This window comes from Numida meleagris, chromosome 1 (genome assembly GCF_002078875.1).
Source record: "Numida meleagris isolate 19003 breed g44 Domestic line chromosome 1, NumMel1.0, whole genome shotgun sequence".
Lineage (NCBI taxonomy): Eukaryota > Metazoa > Chordata > Aves > Galliformes > Numididae > Numida > Numida meleagris.
Window position 1 is genome coordinate 105751000 of NC_034409.1, and position 9566 is coordinate 105760565.

The 9566-nt window shown below is 40.3% G+C and overlaps 1 long non-coding RNA gene across 1 annotated transcript; it reads right to left on the minus strand.

The window, feature by feature from the left end:
- LOC110402970 lies at positions 2866-8982 on the minus strand. Its single transcript, XR_002441427.1, has 3 exons — positions 8194-8982; positions 5845-6024; positions 2866-5738 (listed from the first exon to the last, which is right to left on the minus strand). It is a non-coding gene; the product is annotated as an uncharacterized LOC110402970 (long non-coding RNA).

Sequence of the window (9566 nt, forward strand, 5' to 3'; positions counted from 1 at the left end):
TTCTGAAGTTTGCATCTATTTATAAATGAAGAATTCAGCCAGCATGCAGAAATACTCAGATCGGAATGACTGTTGAAATATGAAAGGCTGAAGATAAATAATGCATGAAGACAAGTCTGACCAAAAATAAAATGCTTAAATTGTTGAGTAGAGAGCAATTAATAAGTTTATACACCATATTGTTACTTATTATTTACACATCCTTACATTTTTGCATTCCCTTTGATTACTTGGCATGTAGTGGTCTCTGAAGAGGTCATAGCTTATTACAAATGTAACTAGACAAAGTTTCAATATCCAAATGTGTAAAATATTTATAGGATATATATTAGTGAGCTGTTCTAATTGTCTCTCTTTTTTACATTAGTCTGCTCCTCTGATCTCTGTATTTGTCATGCTCCCAGGAAAACACTAAAGTTTGCCTTCAGGTATATAGAATCAGTCCTATGCTGATATATAGGTAGCTGTACTGCTGGATATGTGGCTTTGGCTATCAGGTCTGCATACTACACTGGAAGACTCTAAGAAACATGGTTCTAGCAGATAGACTTAGTTCTTCCTCTGCACCTATCTCCAGCTTTTCCAATGTATAATTACCACATTTTAACTATTTTATTTAGATAATTCAACACAAGTTTCCACAGGGTTTCTTCACTGACTGTGCCAAGAACTAAACTAATATCCAAAAGTCTACTCAGAAGCAGAACAACAAGTACCCCAGAAAGCAAAAAAATCTGTTAGAAATATAAAAATGAGAGATCCACAAATACAGTTATATATGCAAACATGCATGTGCAGACACACAGGTTCTTTCCCACCTACCTCTTGCCAGCAGCACAAAAAAGTCCTGCATCCCCCAGCAATCTCACATTCTTAGATGACAGGCAGGTCAGCGCTCACTCTGGCATGGCTGAGCCCCAGTGCAGGTGCTCACTAGAGAGAAGGGAAAGGCCCCTACAGAAGTGACTCAGCCCTGGACGTGACACTGAATCACTCTCTGGAGGAAGGAACCACAGCCAAGTGAGAGACCTGCCCCATGCTTTCAGTGCTGAAGTTACATTGCTAAAGAAGATGATGGTAATTGGACTCCTTTCTTTTCAGTTTGGAGCTGCAGCACCTGGAAATGTAAGTGGCCCATCTGGGCATGCTACCATAGATGCTTCTCAGGTAGCACCTTGATGGAGATCTCCATGACTGGCAAGTTGGTATCCTGTTTCCTGTGTGTCCCGCTGCCACAGCCCTCAGTCTTGTCCAGCACAAACAGAGTATGCTTCACATTTCTTTAACATGTGATCTTCTGGAGCAATGGAAAATGAATCATAGAATCATAGAATCATTAAGGTTGGAAAAGACCTCTAAGATTATCTAGTCCATCCATCTACCTACCACCAATATTACCCACTAACTATGCCCTTCAGTGCCACTCCACACGGCTCTTGAACACCTCCAGGGATGGCGACTCCACCATCTCCTTGGGCAAAGTGTTCCAGTGCCTAATGACTCTTTCTGAGAAGATTTTTTTCCTAATATCCTGAAGATCATGTTTTTCCTAATAATCTGAATGTCATGTTTAATTCAGGGTAGACATTTGGACTAGGTTAAGTGAAGTCTATTTGTTCTGTCAGAGGTGAAAATAATAGCATGCTGGAGCCCCATTGTTATTTGACTTATAGTCTCAGAAAACTTTGGATTATACCACAAAGGGACATATTTTCCTCAGTTTTGTACCTGAGACCGTGAATTAACTGAAGAACACTGAAAGATGTCTCCAGGTCAAGAGGGGACCAGGCTCACATGTGCTGTTTATTAGAGAAAGCAAAGTATTTAGAAGTATATCTCTCCACCAAAATATGCTTCTGACACTGTGGTTTTAGAGCAAAATATGAAAATAGGTTCTTCAGACCAAGAACTGATTTATTTTGTCAAAGTACACACGTAGCACAGGTGTGCCTGACATAATGATCTGTCGCAACGTGGCCCATAAAGGATGACAGTTGCTCATCACCTTACGTGTATATATTTGGTGACACTCATGAGGAGAATGAAGATCAGAACTAGGCCCTCCATGTTCTTGAAAATATTAGGAGGAATGTCTAGAAATATGCACCAGATGATAACAAGAAAGGGACACAAAACAACTGTAAGAAATCCTATGGTTTTTACTGTAATTCATCAGAGCAGATTATCATAATGGGTCCCATCTGGCTTTAAGATTTATGAAATTGATATAGCCTAGGACAGATCCTCTGTAAAAAAAAACCTGTTGCCAGTGTAAAGCTTGCAGAGACTCACCTCAGTCCATGTGTCAAAATTCTGACTTGATTTACAGCTCAGAAAATCCCTGTTTTAGTGAAAGGAGGCTTTAGTTTATGAACCATGGCAAACCTCACATAGGTACAGCATTGAAATTAAAAGGAAAAAACTGAGAGAAGGTTGTTCACAGGGAATCTGGTATTCACATTCAGCAGCAGCATATAGCTGTCTGTGGCATCTACACTGTAAATGCACATCATTCTGGGACCCTGCCAAAGCACCTGGCTTTGAACTTCTCTCCCTTTCACTGCACAGCCATGCCATGGAGGTCGGGTAGTACCTACTGGCCCCTCTGCATCTGTAAAGGAGGGCCCTTCCATGTCAAGATTCATTTTTTCCTCTTTTGCCAAACGTGGTAGTATTACTGAGCTTTGTTTCTACAAAGCTCTTTGAAACAGAAAACCAGTTCCGGTGAGTATTTTGGATATCAGACATATAAGAAAAAAACTCACATCTATTTCACTTGACTTCAAATGTAATTTAAAAAGTTTCACAATCATTGAATTAATAGACACTACTCTCTTTATTTGCAATTTCACAGGGAGCCTCATTTAGAACAGGTAGATTTTGGCTTTAGTTTCCCTTTGCATGGATCAGAAAGCATTTGTACAATCATTTCAAACATTTCAAGCATTTCACATTTTACCATGATGAATAAATGGGCAAAAGTATTGAAAAGTTCTCTGAAGTAGGTAGATTATATTTTTTTAATGAAAAGAACAGTTGGTTCTCCAGAAGCATGGGAATTTTTAGCAGGCATTGCACTCTTTCCTCCAGAAATGAGTGAAAATGCTCCTGTTTTTTCCAGCCAATCTGCCATCTGTACAAAAAGCAAGCGGAAGGGCACTTTTTCAATGGAACAATAGTCATTTTCTTGAGAGCAAGCAGAAAATTGGGAGTGAATCGCTACAGGATGAGAAAATAAGCTTTTTTAAAAAAGAATGTGAAATTAAAAATTAAAAGAAAAAAGTGATGGGAAGTGTTCACAACTTTGTTTCTTCACTAGAACAACAGCTTTTTCTGCTTTGGGTAGAAGTAACCATTGAAGAACATGCAAACTGCAGCACCATCCTAGGACAAGGCATCAGAAATGCGAGTCTGAGAAAACTTAAGTCTCTTGCTCAGATTGCACAAAAACATCTTTCGGTGGAAACGCTTCCTCTCTGATCTTTTTCATTTTCTTCACACAGAAATAAAACAACTTAAAGTCACATAAAAAACTGGGAACACAAAAAGTGTTCTAAAGCTATATCACACTAGATAAAATTGCCTGGAACTATTTATACATTAATGGAAACTGTTTTTGTTTTTTTTTTTTCGTTAAAGACAACTGTTTTGTTGAGGAGGTAATGTATAGATTAAGACAGTACACTTAAACTCCAAAGTCTCCTTGGAGAGTTCTTTCTGGTATAAATCTGCTATCCTTTAACTTGAATTATAAACAATCTACATGATATGCACCTGGTTCTGGCAGGATCTATATTATTTCACTCCCAAAAGCAGCTTCATAAAGAGAACACACTGCATTTCAACAGCAATATAAATAATGTTGCAGTTTGGGATCTCTTGTGCTGCTTTCATTTTTCTTTCTTTCCTTTTCATCTGCACTGAACCACACCTCTCTAAAAATACTCTGTTTCTTAATGAAAACCATATTTTTTGGCATTTTTTTTCCCTGCGTGTGCATGACCTGTTGAAATGCCTGCACAATCTTTAATGTCAGCTTCAGACGACACGTGTCTTATGAAAGTCTGGGACCCAGCTCTCGTCTGGGCCTCTGAGATCTGTCCCACATCTTTATGAGAAAGAGGGACAAAACCTTCTGTTTTTGGCATTTTATATTGGAGTCTGCTTTAAGCTCAGAGAAAAAAAAATAGCAACGTAGAGTCTAGACAGAAGAGATTGGGTTGAAATCTGGAAGCTATTCAGTGAGGCTACAGCACATGGCAGCTTGACTGCAGCAAGAGATCACATTACGCTGCCTAATTACACATGAAAAATGTACACATCACTTTTCTTAAATGCTTGGAAAAATAGATGTTCAGATGGCAATTGTGAGCTGTAGTAACTGAGCCAGTTGCACATAGTTGGAACGCTTCACAAATGGCATTTCAAAAGCCTGCATTTTTCTGTGCTTTTTTACAATGTAATTATTTTTGTGTGTGTATTCATGAAAGAAATTCTAAAAAAGGTATTCTAAATTTAGCAGATGCTTGCCCTGGAGAGGGAACACGAAAAGGTGAAAACCCAACATGTGAGTAGGAAGAGCGAGGGCCTGATTCTCTTTCCTCACCAGCCAAAAGGCAAATGTGACCTGACTTGTTCAGAAGTACAAGTCCACAGGCCCCAGTCCAGTGAACTCACTTTTGCCTACTTGACTTGACTTACATAGCCCCAAACACTTCCTCCTTTGCTGTAAGCAAATCCCATGGTTTGTATCTTCAGTGAGAGCTTCTCATGTGAGTAAAGATAAGCAGAGGCAGTTTGCAGAGTTTTAGCAGTACCTACAGCACGGAGATTATGTGTTTATATTCTGATGCCTATGCAATGTTTAGAAGTTTCTTGGTTAGCACAGACAAGGAGAAAAAAAAATCTCATTTCATTATAAAATCTCCTGTCATCATATCCTCCCAACCTCCTCTCGCCAAGACCTGTTAATGGTTCCTGTTTTTATACCAATCTTGTGACACACTCGTCCTTTTGGTGATGTGCTAAAATGGTTCAGAAAGAAGTACGACCGAGTTATTATCTTGTTTCAGTCAGCTCAAATGACATCCGCTCTTCTTTTTAGCTTAAACATAAATGCGCAAAGCAGACTGCTCCATGGTAGAAAAATGTTTTCCAAGCTATTTCCAAAGATTTTCTATTTCAGTTCTTCAGTCTTAATGAGACGTATAGAAGTGGACTTGGAGGAGAAGATGTTGGTGTCTCTGTTACTCAGACTGTGCTTTTCCCAGAGATTCTTCAGAGAAAGTTCCTCCAAAAGGAAAAAAATAAAACTGTTCTGCAATCTGGGCACCGGATGGTATTCTCCCCTTCCCCTAGATGAAAACATGAATGTCAGACCTTCCTTTGACTTTTCCAAGGATGTTTATATCCTGGGTTTTGTCCAGAATCTGTTCCTTGAGAGTGATTTCTCTGATGTGGTGGCCTCTGTATCTATTCTCAATATTTCAATCAATTCACAATTTTCCAGTTAATTTAGTGCTTTCAGTGAGAAAGACTGGCTGGCACCAGGCAAACTGCTGACGCAACCCCCCGGCCAAGAGGCAGGTTTCTCTCCCAGTATCCTCAGCCAGGCCCCAATTAACCTCCTGCTTAGAGCAAGCCTTGTTACGGCCACCATGCTGTCCCTGGGCTGCTCCTTCCACGTGCCTTCCCCTGCTCCATCTCTGGACAGCCAGACCTTGGCTGAACTGCTGATCCTGCCAGACACAGAGGAAAGAACATCTTGTAAAGTTTTGCTGCTGTTGTTATTATTAAAGCAGAATAAGCACGAAGCAGCTCTCCAAGCTATCTGGCAAATCTGACCTGCAGAGAAGTCCTTTAAGACAAAAATGATAAGTTCTGGGTATAGGAGGAAGCTTCCCAGTTCACGGAGATGAATTGCGCTGAAACGGCTGCCTTCAGCCCCAGTGTGGCTTACTCCTCTGATTATTCCACCACAGTTCTCCACAGCACCTTCCTTTGTTTTTCTTTTTTATGGCATTGCTGAAAAAAAAAAAAATAGGTGTTTTGCTGTTCACACAGCCAATGTTAGCTGAGATCCCACAACAGCCACCCTAGACCTTCATTTTCACCTGGGAAGAGGGGGTGCCATGACCACATGAAGGCCAACACTGTTCCCCTCTGAGGCAGACAGGAACCAGTGCAGCTGAGGCCTTCCTCCCCAGATTGGCCCCTGCAGAAATTTGGGCCAGATGGACGGAGCTGGTCACTGAGCAAGCAGCTAGGTCCCTGCATCCCCCAGACATCTCCACACTGTGTATTTTGTGTGCCACTGTGGTCAGGGTGGTGGCACCAAACCCTGAAAGCCCTTCAGCAAGCTACTGGCTCATCCTCCAGCAGGGTCAGGGTTGTGTGTAATTTACGAGAGTTGTGGTAGCCCTGCTCCTCACTGGCTGTTTGCAATGAATTTTAAGTAAAGTTAATGTTTTCACTTCTGCTCGCTTCTGAAAGAGGAGGAATGATCACAGGAAACAAAACGCTTCCTCTGGTCATCCCGCTCACCACAGCCAAGCTATTTTTAACAAATCTGATTAAAAATTATACAACGCTGTCTTTTCTGGAATCTGTTTTACTGAACAAGTACAAAATAAACCAAAACAGGAAAAATGCACCATTTGGAGCAGCTCTTTTGCTGCAACCGATTTAGCAAAACAAGCCACAGGGGAATAAGAATGACTTTCTAGAACTGTTTCCTGCGGTCATCCTTCTCTTCATGCGGAAGAGAGGAATATTTTAAGTTAACCAGCTGCTTCACTTCATACAATAGTAAATTATTCTAATCATTCTGGTCACCAAAAAACACACTCTCTACAAGGTTATTCTCATTATCAGTGTTGCATGTTTAATTTCTTTCTGCAGACAGCTTTAAACAGTGCCTTTTCAAAATGTCAAATCTTTGAGTGTGTGTTCAGCAGAAGGGGCTAAATCTGACAAGCCAGATCCAGAGATGTTAGACCCTTTCCTTGTGGGGTCTGCTGGGACAAGAATTGGACCGAGGTAAATTCTTCGCACAAATATGAGGTCCCAAATCTTGTGATTAGTATTATAGAATCCTAGATTCATATGAGTTGGAAGGAACCTTTAGAGGTCATCTAGTCGAACTCCCCTGAATGAACAGGGACACCTACATCTCCATCAGGTTGCTCAGAGCCCTGTCCAGCCTGACCTTGAATGTCTCCAGGGACAGGACATCCACTACCTCTCTGAGCAATCTATTCCGTTGCCTCACCAGCCTTATGGTAAAAAAAAAAAAAAAAAAAAACAAAAAAAAAACCAATGCTTTTTTCCTTATGTCCAGTCTAAATTTCCTCTTTTAGTTTGAAATCATTTCCCTTTGTCCCATTACAACAGGCTCTGCTAAAGAGTCTGTTCCCTTCTTTCTTATTTCCCCCATTTAGACACAGAAAGGCCACTCTCAGCTCTCCCGGGAGCCTTTTCCTCTCCAGGCTGCACAGCCCCAGCTCTCTCAGCCTGTCCTTGTAGGGGAGGTGTTCTATCCCTGGAATCTTTTTGTGGCCCTCTTCTGGACGTGCTCCAGCAGCTCCATGTCTCCCCTGTACTGAGGACTCCACACCTACTGTCACTGTACTCACTTTCTAAAAATAATTAATATATTTGGAAATCTTATGATCAATTGTAAAAAATCTTTCTACTTGCAGCTGTTTCAATTTATGTAGCAAGCGGTGAGGCTGATGATTAGATGGTCTGATATGACTTGCTGTTCACTGATGTATCTTTCACCATCATGCATTAAAATTATTCTTTATCAGCTGCTACTGACTTCATTAGGGCCGAAGTATGACCCTGAACATTCACAGACTGAATTTTATACTGAGAGATTGTGTATAAATGGGGAACACATCTGAGTTGCAAACAAAGACATAAAAACATCAATTTGGGCTCTGACCATTTAAATGATTTAAGTGCCTAACTCTAAATTATTCCAGGAGACTAGGTGCCTAAAGACCTTGATTGAGCTCTTTTTCTGCATCAGAAGCAAACGCTAAAGGTACCATTATGATAGGAAAAGTACTAATATTTCCCATGAACAGATGTACTCTCCACATGAAAGAGGATGTGCTTTGGACTGTTGCTCTCCCTGACCACAAAAATTTTGTCTTCATTTATAAAATCACACTTGAATGAACTTACCCTTGTAAGATGTTCAAGGAAAACATCTCTGGAGAGTGGCCGCAAGCTCTGCTCCATAGTATTGGAGAGTAGTAAGGAGAATTTCAATATGTGAGTTTAGCTTGGAGGAATCTCATTATAGGGCTGTGGGTGGGGAGGAGGGCAGGAAATTTAACGTATGTCATAACTTACACATCACTTCTACCAATAAAGGAGATAATATTCTGGTTTATGTACTGAAGATCTTATTCATTTTGTTTAGGATTCTATTACTGATCTGGACCAGACATAATTTTAGAAGTAAAGGACTCGATATTCATTTATTATTCCTTGAGATCCACCAGCACAGGTCTTGATGTGCCACAGCATTGCTCCTGTGTAGTGAATACACATGAACATTTGTGTAAAAGCATGATTTTTTCGTTAATAATATTTTTAAAGATAGTGAAGTAATTATTATAGAAGATGTCAACATGGTCCTGTATTCTCTGCAGACTCACAAGTGCTCTGCTGGGGACAGAGTCTGAACATGGCCCTCAATCAGTCTGATTCTATGACTGAAGTAAAACCACCAGAAAACAAACAAACCATCAAGCAAACAAACAAAACCCACCAGCAATAAAGACCCTAAAATGGCCAAATCCAATCTAGTGATGACCCTCATCCCACTTAGTTTATGACCAACATAGATATGAATGCTTTAAGACAGATTTTTAAAGACTTTTTAAGATTTTAGTCAAATATTCTTGGTAAGAAACTTAAAAGACATTGTATCTCCTGAGAATTAAAATATGTAGAATATACTCTCACATGTCTCTGAAGATGTACCCCAGAAACCTCACCAAGATACCTGAACATCTTTCAGCCATGCATAACAAATGTCAGGTACAATCGATCCCATATTTCTCTCCCCAGGAGAACCATATGTCTTGTGTCTTTTACTGGTTAGGGCTCATTTCTTTTTTTTGTTAGTGATCAGAGGATGGAGACAGCATAGATATTCAATGATAAAGTTTTGCAGGATGTTTTTTCATTAATTCTTTTTCCTACAGACTGCCATAGATCATTCCAGGAGATCTGTATTTGAAGGCGAAACAGTTTCTTCCTCCTTCAGAGCTGTCTGCAATTTACAGTGACTTCAAGAGAAAAATAGGCTTGGGTTTTTGTTTGGGTTTTTTTTTAATATTACTGTCCTTTTAGCTTTCAGGTCAGGTTCTTAGAGGGTTTCCTCCTCCATGAACCAAGCCATGGCTGATCTGACATTTGCAAGAGAAGCTGAGCTGTTCTATACCTGTCACCTCAGGTATCAGTGACATACGTTTCCATGCTCCCAGTGACCATGTAACAAGGAGAAGTGGCACTACTGACTGTCTGGGAGCAGCAAAAGTGAGGAT